Below are 13,056 nucleotides of genomic sequence, written 5' to 3'. Positions count from 1 at the left end.
CTAAATACTGTACCTGTAGAACTAATAGCAGCGCCCTCATAACGGTGCCCTTATCGTTCACAAACTGTTCATGTCTGGGATTGCTCAATATATACAAAACATGGTAGGCCACGCTCAAATTTGCTATTCACTGCCAATACAGCGCTGATGTTTCTCCTACATGGTAACCTCTGCATCATAAATGAACCGGGGAGGTGCACGTGTGTTTCCCTTCAACGTCAGTATCTGATTGTCGAGTAATCATCGATAGTGATTGTGAATTGTTGACAAAATATGACCAGGGGCCCGTTGCATAAAACTTACCGTTGAATGTCAATGGTAACTACCGTCAAAATTAGGCGTCACAGCCAATCAGCATCAAGGATTATAAAATTTACCGCTAATTTGAAGACTTACCGCTAGAAAGGAGCGGTAAGTCCAGCGGTAAGGGTTTTATGCAACAGGGCCCAGGCCTAACAATATCAATATCAGCTAATCATATTCATTTTACACATTTTGTGTCAGAAAGCATTTAACACACACACACTAACACACACACACACACACACACACACACACACACACATATATATATATATGTATATATATGTATATATATGTATATATGTTGTAAGTATATATATGTATATATGTTGTAAGTATAATATATATATATATATATATATATATATATATATATATATATATATATATATATATATATATATGTATGTATGTATATATCAAATATAATAGCTATAAACAACCCTCGAATAATATATTATTTACTCATTATTTATCTAGCGATCCACGTCCCACAAGCTTTGCTTTTTGGTGGCTCACTATTTTCCATAATCGAATCTCTTTTCCGCACGCCCACGAAGTACATATGTATTGTTCCTCCTAATTATTGTTCCTCCTATATTATTTATGTCTAAATATATGTTGTTATATAATTTATCTCGGATACTACATGAATCTTTTGCAAATGTTTGAACTATATCATTTCATGACATGTATACTTTGTACTATGTTTTGATTTTCGTTGATTGGAAATAAACTATGATTGAATTGATTGATTGATTGATTGATAGTATATAAGTTGTCCACGTGTTGGCGTGATGATATCAAAAACAAAACTGAAACCAAGTTCGTGCTGTATTCACCAACGGTTTATTTCGGCACACAAATTTTCGAGCAATTCGCTCTTTCTGTGTCAACACTTGAGAAAGAGCGAATTGCTCGAAAATTTGTGTGCCGAAATGAAATGTTGGTGAATACAGCATGAACTTGGTTTCAGTTTTGTTTTTGATTATATACAGGGCTCCACACTAACTTTTATTTTTGGTGGCCCAAAGGCAAACATCCGACCTTTTTTGGTGGCCCGATCAGGCCACCAAATTCTTCATTTCTGAAATTTTGGTGGCCCGACGTGCGTTTTTGGTGGCCCCGGGCCAGCGGGCCAGCGGGCCACCGTTAGTGTCGAGCCCTGTTATTATATATATATATGTTATTTATATATATATATATATATATATATATATATATATATATATATATATATATATATATATTATATATGTATGTATATATATATATATATATATATATATATATATATATATATATATATATATATATATGAACCGGCGGAGACCAATTTTTCAACTCTTTCGCTTTTCCGAAAAGGAGGAACAGTAAGAGGAATAATGATGTCAAAGCTACGCACCGATTTCTCCTTCCTTTCTTATATTTCACATATGCAAAATTATCCAGGAGAAGCCAAAAAGCTGTTGTAGTGGTGACTTCTTTCACAAAAACATTATCCAAATTCACCTCTACGTGAATCTCATTAGAAGATCCAGCTGAGGCACGCGGCTGGTTATTATTCATAACTCTCTGCCCCAAAAAGGAACATGTGCATAAAGTCAAAGAGTTGAAGGGTTGGTCCGTCGGGTATTCGAGCTTGGTTCTGCCTGAACCGCTATGACGTTTCCGTGGCCGAGCGGTTAAGGCGTTGGCGTTCCATGCCAAAGACCCGGGTTCGAGTCCCGGCGGAGACCAATTTTTCAACTCTTGCGCTTTTCCGAAAAGGAGGAACAGTAAGAGGAATAATGATGTCAAAGCTACGCACCGATTTCTCCTTCCTTTCTTATATTTCATATATATATATATATATATATATATACATATATATATATATATATATATATATATATATATATATATATTCCCTCGAAATTGATTGCATCGTATATTGTTGACTGCGAGCTGGGAGATGCATACCCCCATTCTCCCGTGCTGTCTACGAACTTGGGAGGGACAGTTCAATGTTCACGAAAAAATGATTCATTCATCAGCAAACAAAGCATGTTCTTCATTAATCATTCACCTTTTGTTTGCTCAGAACATATGCATGTGTGATAAGACACAACCTGAGAAAGACGAAACACTACAGATAGGTTTACCGAAATAGGATTAATATAATTGCTGTTTACGATGACATCGGAAGACAGTCCACTTTCGGAAGTCTCACCACCGACCATGCAGACGATGATAGGTGAAAATGAGAGCAGAAAGTGGTACTCCGTACAATGGGGCGACTTCAAACTCTGTTGCAGACGACTGAAGGACATATCAACGCAACATGTGAGTAAGCTATTACTTGTAGTACTACGTGTATAATATATGCAGAGAAGTTTATCAGATAGATATACTAAGTAAGTCTCGCCACCAGCGTCGTTTTCCTTGCAATGATACTGAAGGCAGCGCCATGAAACCAATGGTTTGGTGGTAATTTGTTAAGTTTGCCAATGATTCGTAGGCAGGTTGTGCGTCAGAATAATTTTTTTTAGATATCATACCACGTTTTCTATGTTGGGAAACGCAGTGCTATGGCCCAAAATATCAATATAGATTTTCCTGCATCACGTGCATGGTCAAATTCATCATGGTTGCATTTGAAGAAATGAATAGGCGCTCATTATACCGTCGATACAGGTTAATAAATTCTCATGCAAATCTGATGAATTTGGGCGGGAAAGCCACTGCTTCTTTTTTCGTTATCTTTCCTTCCATTTCCACCTTTTCCCTAGTATGGATATTACACAATATGGTCGTTACTCATTTCTTTTTTATCATTATGTTATCATGACTGCCCACGTCCTTTCTAAACAATTCGGGCCCACTCCTTGGTAGCTTGTGGATCTTCCCTGTGTCCACACGCCGTCACAATCGACCCAGTCGTAGACAAGTTCATTCTCCACTTTTCAACCTTTTTCAAACCGAAGCTCACTTTGGCTTAGCTAAAACAACAGCAAGAACAAACCAACAAACAAGAAAAAAAAAAAAAACCAACGACGCCAAGATAGATCGATAACGAACCTTTTTTTATTTAAGTTTTGGCCTACAAACGGCCAGAGCTTCGCGGCCCACCGGTTGAGAAGAGAGGTCGTCATGTAGTTCACAGTCTTGTTGGCTCTTATATACTTCAGCCAATCTAGCTCTGTATATATTTTAGATGTTTGTGTACTCTTCTCAAGCCGTCACCATTGTCGTGCAGTCCCGTGAATATACGTATATAAAAGTGGAGTTACACGACCTGTTGCTTCTGTTTGTCAGAGCGATGAAAAATTTCGATATTTTTATTAGTGAAAAATCCCTCATATTTTATATATTCAGACAAACTGAAGAATATCAAAAACATTGTCCAAACGTTTGCCTATTCGTGATTTTTTATTCCTTTTCATAATTCATCTGATGGGAATTTTAACACATTTTACCAGCTTTTTTTTTTAATAATTTGAACACGCTTTTTATATGAGAGAAAGTCTCATATACATCCTGATAAATTTGGATTGATCGAATGAATTAGTTAGCTTTTTGAGTGTTGATCGGGTTAACACCTCTTAACTTTTTTTGTTAATGTCTGAGCAATGATATCTCTTTGTGGGTAACGAGTCGTAGCTGATACTTGATCAGCCAAAAACATGATTTTATGACATTTTGTCCCGGTATTTTAGTGTACAAACCAGCGAAAGGCTTGTGAGTTGAGGACATCATCCCTCAGCTAAATAAGGGTTATACCATAGGGCCTATGTGGAAGAAAACAAAATTTACAGTTCCAAAGCTGTCTTATCTTATATCTGACTATGATGAAACCTTTGCCAAACTGTTCAACACTCTAATACATATACAACTGATATATACTGAAGTAAACGTTTCCGACTGGGAACTAGACTTTTATACGGGGGGGGGGGGGGGGGGGGTGGTTGGTTGCAGGAATTCCTTCAGATGAGGAAATGCGTGACCTTATTGAGGGAACTTTCGCGAAGGCACACAGAAACGCTGGTAGAGTTCAGGTGGATTGGATATTAGATATAAGATATATTATATAAACATGGCTATTGGTTTGTGTGTTTGTTTGTTTGTTTGTTTGTTTGTTACGTAGTGTGGAAAAAGTCTCAATGCTGACCGTCAAAAGGACGCACTTGGGCTTTCTCAAGACCTCTGCCCATCCCTCGCCTTTATTCCATTGTTTGATTTTTGTTGAACTTCGCATACCAGATGCATTTGAATTGTCGTAATCAGCCGTCCGGAAAAGCATTATTTGAACAGCTTTATTGAAATACTAGTATAATCATGTCTGGGTACAACTATAGGTTGCAATTATAACAAAAACTGTTCTTCCCGTCTGTTGTACAGCCACGAATACCATTTTGGTTATACGCCCTATATCGGTTCGCACTCGCCGCCTATTTCTTCTCGTTCTTGATAACATACTTCGTACTCGTTGCAACGGGAACTCAGAGCCCGAAGACCCTCATTTACTTCCCTTTCTGGGCATGTACTGCTGCAACATGCTATGTTTGCTTCGCCTTCTTTAATGTCTTGATGGACTTCGTGAAGAGCAGGAGAAATGCAACACTTGAAGGTCAGTATTGTTTGGTCACAGTCGAAAAGGGCTGGAAGGATCGAGGGAGTTAACACGAAAGCCATTGAGAGGACTTCGAAAGCCCGATAACTTTCAACTTTTTTTTATTTTCATTTCCATTAGATAAACAGGGAAATTATATACAATGCATAATTTCAAAAACGTAAATTAACAAAATACATACATGTGATCATGAGTAATTATATTTTTAAGGTATATACATAATTTATCCACAGTACAAATTAAATGAAGATGGAAAAGGAAATGGAGGATCCCACTAAAAAGCAAAGCTTGTATACGATATGGGACCCTCAGAAAATACACATGAAAACGAATAATGACTTAATGAAACTACAAACAGCTACACTTTGCAAAGCTCTGTCGTAACTCTTTTCCCCAAAAGAATATTTGTTTCTAATACCATAGAGATACAAAGTTAATGTAATTGACACAGTCATTTTGAATATGTTAGGAAATGAAAAGAACAATAATGCGGGTTTTTGTTGTTTTTTTTTCGTCAACGTACAATATCTACTAATAACATTACTTATAATAGATGAAAATATTTTGCATATAAACTAGATGCTGAATTATAGTGACATGAAAATGGTACAATGACGTATATAAGATTCAGCAAACGATTTTACGGAATTAACGCATTAGATATAAAAACACAATTCGACATAGACTGTCCATATGATAGAATGGCGACTTGAGTATATCCCCTGCTGTGTCGTATTGCTAAGACAACTATTTCGAAAGCCATTATCCTCGTTCAGCATGTGGTTATGATGATGATGATCTCCTGTATTTCTTTTATATTTAGAGTTGCTTAGTTTGTCTTTTGAACGGCAGGTAAATGTGATTCTTAAGTTTGCATAATAAAATGCATAAAATTACACCTGCTCGTCTTCATTTTGCATTATCATGGAATTATGTATACACTGTCTTGAATTCACTATGTACCAGTTTAAACTGTTAGATTCAAATAATATTGTACTCAGCTAGCTAGTTCAGGTGACTTTGTATTACAGTAAACCCTAATGCATGAAAATAAATGCAGAAATGAATAGATGAATCATAATATCCACATGTACTCCAACTCTAAATCCCACACATTCCCTTATCCGACATCGGCATCTGCCACTCCTCCCACTACCTTACTTCAAAAGTATGGCACTCCAACCCAGACATGTAATATACCCCCTCTCTTCATTGTTTTTGATGAGAAGGGGAGAAATACAAGAATGCATAAGACGTATGTATCAGGGGCGGATATGATACAACTGAATTTCCATAGTAAATTCGCATTTTCGCATACAAACGCAATCCCGATTTCTTTCTTTCAAAAAAGGAACTGCGGACAAGTTGGAAGTTAGTTTGAAAAGATACAATAAAATGTCATATGCGCAACAGTAAAACTTGGATCAAAAAGTATGGAAATTCATAATGCATGTAATTATACATCAAAGATGTATATGTATGATGAAAATTGTTGAAATTGTACAAAATAACCATAATCTAACAGGCCATGGTGCGTAGTACCACTATGTATATAATCACATGTTTCATGATATTGCTGAAAAATAAGGAATTGTAAAGTGATGCCATGAGAATATAAAAAAAAATCAAATCAAATCAAGTCAAAAATCGGATGACATTTACAAAAATTATGAAATTGTGAAGTTTCACTATTTTTTTTTAAAACATTTTCCAAACACTAAATAATGATATGCAAATGAGTGACCTGTATTGTCATCTTACCACTTTCCACCGATCGTGTATAAAGAACTTACGAAAATTTATTCTTTCTGCTATAAAATCCTGGCGTAATAACTTCAAAATAAATAATGAACTATTATTTGAACTATTATTGAACTATTATTTGAGTTTGGAACCTAAATGCGTTTGAACCAACAAAATAAAAATGAAGAAGAAAATAAACTATGAAGATTTCGCGTTAAGTAGAATAATGTGAGGCGGTGGCATCATAACTCACTCATTTGCATATTTATATTGACAGCCCATTGACTGTTCTGTGAAAAGTAGTGAAAGTTTCAATTTCATAACTTAATTTTTATCCGATTTTCATCTAATTTTCACAGTACACGTTTCCAAACTTGTAGCTAATTGCAGAACACGATTTGCTGGTAACTGTTACCTTGCCAAGGAACAAAAATTATATCTCGTGTTATTTCCTTCAGACTACCCTTCCCATACAGAGGAAGAAGATCTCTGAATTAGATCGATTGCATTTAACAAGATATTGGGCTTGAAATAGCAAACATTCAAACACTGATGATGGGCAGATTATATTTGGCATGGTATTGTGTATCGATCTCCCATGCGTCCGTGAAGTATACAAGTATCAGCAGAATTTCCCTTTCACAAGCAGTTTTTTTAAGGGTATTGAAGAGGATGCAGCCGAAGAGGGTAAAAGCACACTATAGTGTCTTGCACACACACTCACACCCACACACATCCACACACACACACACACACACACACACACACACTTGGCATGATTAATATACAAATGTCATCGTGATTTTAAAACATTTCTATAATGAATATATCTAACGCAACTGTTCTAATAATATGGGAAGAACCGCGCGACAACCATGAATTCGGTTTCACCTTTGAAAGAACACAAAGCGATAAATTTACTTCAGTTTGAATGAAGACTTGCATGCTAAAAGTAGTACAGCGTTGCACTTAATCTATAGGCCTACTTGTTTTCGATACAGAACTACCCTCTTTATCCAACTAAAATACGAAAAATTAGCTTTCAGGTGAGCAAAAACGTTTTCTACAACACTTTGTACATCATTAATTGCTGCTGAAGACAAGATTTAGATAATCTGAATTTGTACATGCTATGGATGACGATATCAAAAATGCAAATGCATTAAAAAATAAACTTGAAGATAAACAACTATACAAATTAACTCTCTTAAAACCACGTTTACCAAAGTGACAGGCACATCAGGGGCCGGGAGAGTATTCTGGACTTCCTGTCACGTATTGTACTGGGAGTATTTATGTGCATTATACAGGGGCGGATCCAGGAATTCCGTAAAGAGGGGGCGCCTTTACAAAATTAAAGGGGGGGGGGGCGTGCGCCCCCATTTTTCTCTTTTATTCTTTTGTTTTAACCAAAAAAATAAAGGGGGGGAGGCGCCCGGTACGCCCCGCCTGGATCCGCCACTGTTATGTTCTTTTGTCACGATGTTCAATTTCATTTGAGCATTGCCTTTGCCATTTTGTGTGAACACCGTTATTCTCTCTTTTTCTCTTAACTATCTTTTGCTGCGCTTGCAGACGAGTTTCGATACCAGATTCAATGGTTTCTCTTTAACATCACCGGCACGTCCCTCATCTCTTTTGACTACGCTGGACAGTTTATGTTCTTATCGCCAAAGTTGCCGATCTTAATTTACGTCAGCGTAGGCCTCCTTCCCACCTTCGTATGCCTCAGCGAAATCTTCCTCACCCTGATCGTCGTCCGCTTCGTACATGTGATCTATCCATTTTTGTACCTGATCATCTACCTGCTTTTTAACGTCATCTACTGGGCGGCTGGGGGAACGGACCTGTTCGGAAACTCCTTCATCTATTTCCATCTCGACTTCGGTAACTCCCCCGGCATCGCGGTTGCGACTATGGTATCCTTCACATTTGCAACTCTGGTACTTCAGGCCTTTTTAAAGGGGTTGTACGCCCTCCGTGTGCGATGTATGGACAGCAGAAGAACATCTCCTGCAGAGGAGGTGGTAGCTACTGAACTCGAACAACTGAGTGGGTATCGTGAGAGTCCTACATCAGATGTAGGCCTGTAGTAGGGTGTAAAATAGGGCCTACGTACGACAGTCCACACACATGTAGCGTCTTGGGTTCTAATACGGCGAGACTTTTGTCTTTGCTAAACACTACGTCTAATGCGGTGATGCCATGAACAGTGGATGCAAAACGTCTGATGCGGCGAGACTATTGTAATATATGCTACTAGTATGCCCCAGTCACATATAAACACGGATGCTCAAGGATCTACACGGTGATCCGGGGACGTCCGGGGAGATCCGGGATTTTTGGTATGGCTGTACACACGGTATCAACACGGCAGCTGTTACACGGATAAGGCCGGAAGAGCGCGGCGTCTATACACGGACAAACACGGCATCTACACGGCAGCTACACGGCAGCCACACGGACCATCCCGGATTGCTCTTCCAACACGGCAATCCCCGGATGACGCCGGATGTTTTTGACCTCCAAAAGTTGCCGTGTTGGCCTCCCGGCGTCAACACGTATCTCTCCCCTGATCAGATCCGGGGTGGTCAGGGGTGATCCGGGATGTCTATGTGACTGGGGCATAAGCGATACGCCTGATCCAGCGAGACTACTACAGAAGCATCCAGTGTTCGTAGTCTCGCTGCATCAGACGTAGAGCATAGCAAAACCAAAAATCTCGCCGCATCAGACGTTTAGCGTTACAGCAAAGAAAATAGCTGCATCCTCCGCCTAGATTATACGCTATCCTCATCATCATTTAAAAATTTTGTTTTTAGTAAACTTGATCAACATATAAGTAACATAATCATAATTAAAGCTGACTATGTTGCTCACTGCCAAGTAAGCACTGTCGTAGTTTTTTTTTTTTTTTTTTTTTTTCTAACTAGAAACTCACTCGGATAGCGCAGACCTTCGCCAAGCAGTCCATTACCATCCATATACATATATTGATGTGCTTAAAAAATGGCCTATTCCCCAATGATGTGGATCACTACCAAAATATATAATCATCTAAGATTCCTTGTATCAATACTAACTGTATCTGAAAATTTCTTCCAATTCTGTCGATAACTCATTAAGTTATTAGACAAACAAACATCACTGTACTCACGATATTGGCGTGTACTCTCAATAACTTTCCACAGCTGGAGCTACGACCATGACATAGATATCATACATTACCTAAAGATAACTTCAGCTTCTTAAGATGTTTATGACATTCCCTTGCTAATTGCGTGGAAGCTGTGTCGTTACCAAAAGATATACAAATTTTGATACGCTATTTTGATGTGTAGTCGTTTGGCGTTTGCCTCATAGTGGTAAAGCTTAGTACATAGGCACCCTTAGTTTCAGATTATAACTGCATTTTTGATAACTCAGCGGTGATCGTTGTAGTATGAACGGGAATATCTTCGTGTAAATAGTTTATGTATTATAGTGTCATCAGCAAAAAGAATGAAAGTCAATTTTTTGAGAAAGAATGAACAATTCTTTGATGTCCAAAATGAACAACACAACAGGACCCAAATTTTAGATCTGTGGAACTCTACATTGTTTTATGTTCAATTGTCGTGATTCTTTAGACTGAAAAAAAAAAGATGTATTGCTTTCTATGTGCTGTATAGGTAATCTTCAAACCATGCCTAGGATGTTCCTCGAACTCCGTGATTATCTTATTTAGCTTTGGTCAAGATTGGATGGTTGATCGTTTATTAAAAAAAAAATGCCTTCATATAGGAAAGGTATAGAGACTCAAACACAGTGTTCTTTATCCCATAATGCATGTATATTAATTTATCATCATTATTATAATGATTGTTAAAATGACAATTTTAAATGAAATTTTCCAAACCTAAATTGATTTGGATTAAATAATTTGTTGCTTTATCATGTTGTTGAATTGCTCGGGTTCATTTAAATCAGTACCATACATGATCAAAAATAATGGTTATGAAACATTGCTAGCTTTAGATTCCATGAGATCTTTAAAGGAAACCAAACCAAAAGAGAAATGTGGATTGAGTGAAAGCAGCATAACATTGGTGGAACACAATCAGTGAAAGTTTGAGGAAGTCGGACGATCGATGCAAAAGTTACGAATATTTAAAGTTTTGGTGTAGGAACCGCTGGATGAGGAGACTATTAGAAGTTATGACGTCACGTGTGGACAACAATATAAAGAAAAACTCATGGAACTCATGGGCTGTATGACTCGAATCGGAAAAAAAGAAAGAAAGAAAGAGCGAATCGCTCGAAAAATTTGTGTGCCCCGTTCGTACAGTTTTAGCCCTTAAGACAATTACTTCTACCGGTCCTTCTTTCTGGAATGAGTTACATTTAGTTCGGCTGCAATCAAGTTCTCTAATTTCCTTTAAGCAAAATCTAAAAGCCAATTTTTAAAAATCCTATGTATAGTTACTTGCCGTGACTATTTGATATATCTGTTCTTATTCGCAATGATGCCTCGCTCGGGTGACTTCATTTGACCACGTTTCTTTGACCAATAGTGCAATTTTATGGAGCATTGAATCCGTGAGTTTTACCTTGAACATCATAAACTATTTTGTACATTCCGTATAGAGTTTATTATAATCTCGACATACCGATTTTCGCTTGTCTTTCGTCATTATTCGTAATTAGCATGTTGTACTAAACGCCTATATTATTTCTTTGGAACCTACACCCTACAAGCATTGCTTTTTAGTAGGTTCCTCATATTTACACATCATTATATTACTGTCCTTATACATTTGTGAAATTATGTCTAAAATTGAATGTTGTGTTATACATATTTTACTCCGAAAACAAATGGAATATGAAACCTGAATATTTGATGGAATGTGGAATATGGAACTTGAATTAAAAAAGAAAAAAAAATCTTCATAAATGGTGCTTGTCAGCATGTTCACCTGATAGCAAGCCTGGTCACATTTGGCAGTAACTGTTAATAGAAAAAGTTTGATACTTCAATGCCTTTAATGCACTATAATGAAATGGATGCTTATTATATGTGTTCTTATCGATGGACCATTCTGATTACCTGGTCTAGGCAAGTTCATTCTTAATTTGAACATTATGATTGATGAATTCCATAAATTGTTACTTCGGGCAGGCTTATGCAGTATGTTTTTAAAAAAAGGGTGCACGGGTTGGGAGAACTGCCTAATTATAACTGAGAAAAAAAGAATAATCATATGTACCACTGTGCACGAGTGAGCTAACTCCGAACTGCCTTATTCACTGAAACCTTCATTACTCTGTCGGATAGATTTCTTTCTTTCTTACTTACTTTCTTTCTTTCTTTCTTTCTTTCGTTCTTTCTTTCTTTCTTTCGTTCTTTCTTTCTTTCTTTCTTTTTCTTCTTCTTCTACTTCTTTTCATTCACAACATCATTTTCCAGAATAATTCTCATTTGAAAGAACAAGTCAGATAGCATTACTGTTGTGTACAGTGTATCTCATGAATACGAATTTGCAATATTTTGGAGAATGCAAACAATCACACTCTAATGTATAACTCTGGTAAGGCATCTTGAAGAGCACAGCTGTTGTAAAATTCTTACTGATTGAAACAGCACAAAAAAGGTAATTGCTGGAACAAAATCATAATTTATCATAATATGGATAAGAGTTAGAAAGAGAGCAAAGGAAATGAACATAAACTAAAACAAAAACAAACAAGAGGATGTAGGAGGCGGCTCGAGAGGAAGGAATTAGGGACAGTAAGGAAAATGAAGATGGAAGTTGGGCAGGGACAAAAATGGGATATTAAGACTTCTCAACTATCGGTTAGGTGGTAAACCTGTGAATCGAAGATCTTTTTTAAAGCCAACAAACAAGTAAATATTTGCAAATCATCCTATTTGTAATCAGCTGGCATATTGTCGAATATCAACAATGCATTTTGCACAGGAGGAAAATAACCTATAGAACATAAAGAATAGGAAAGACGGATCAAGTGCACAGCTGCCGAGGAACCAAATTTTAGGCATGCTGCCCTCTGTTGACGGAAAATTTACTGTGCATTGTTACTCTGCATGCACTGCTGTCTGATGGATCCGGTAATCAACATACGGAAAGCGTACATGTATAGTAAGGGTACTAGGTCTCGCGCAGGGACGTAATGATCGCGCATAGCGTAACTGCGTATAGCAAGCAATATTACGCGTAGGACTAAGCGCAAAATTTGCCGATACGCCCATGGAATAAAAATACCTGACAACCGCTAAACATGAGAAGAAAGCAGGTAAGAAATTTTGATTTCAAACAAATTTTGCACCAAATTTCCAATTTTTTGGAACAAATTTTTCACTAAATTTCCAATTTTTTAACCTAATAATTTACCTACCTTAG

This window comes from Diadema setosum, chromosome 1, assembly GCF_964275005.1.
Source record: "Diadema setosum chromosome 1, eeDiaSeto1, whole genome shotgun sequence".
NCBI lineage: Eukaryota > Metazoa > Echinodermata > Echinoidea > Diadematoida > Diadematidae > Diadema > Diadema setosum.
The sequence above is the reverse complement of the archived record's forward strand: the minus strand, read 5'-3'. Positions refer to the sequence as shown.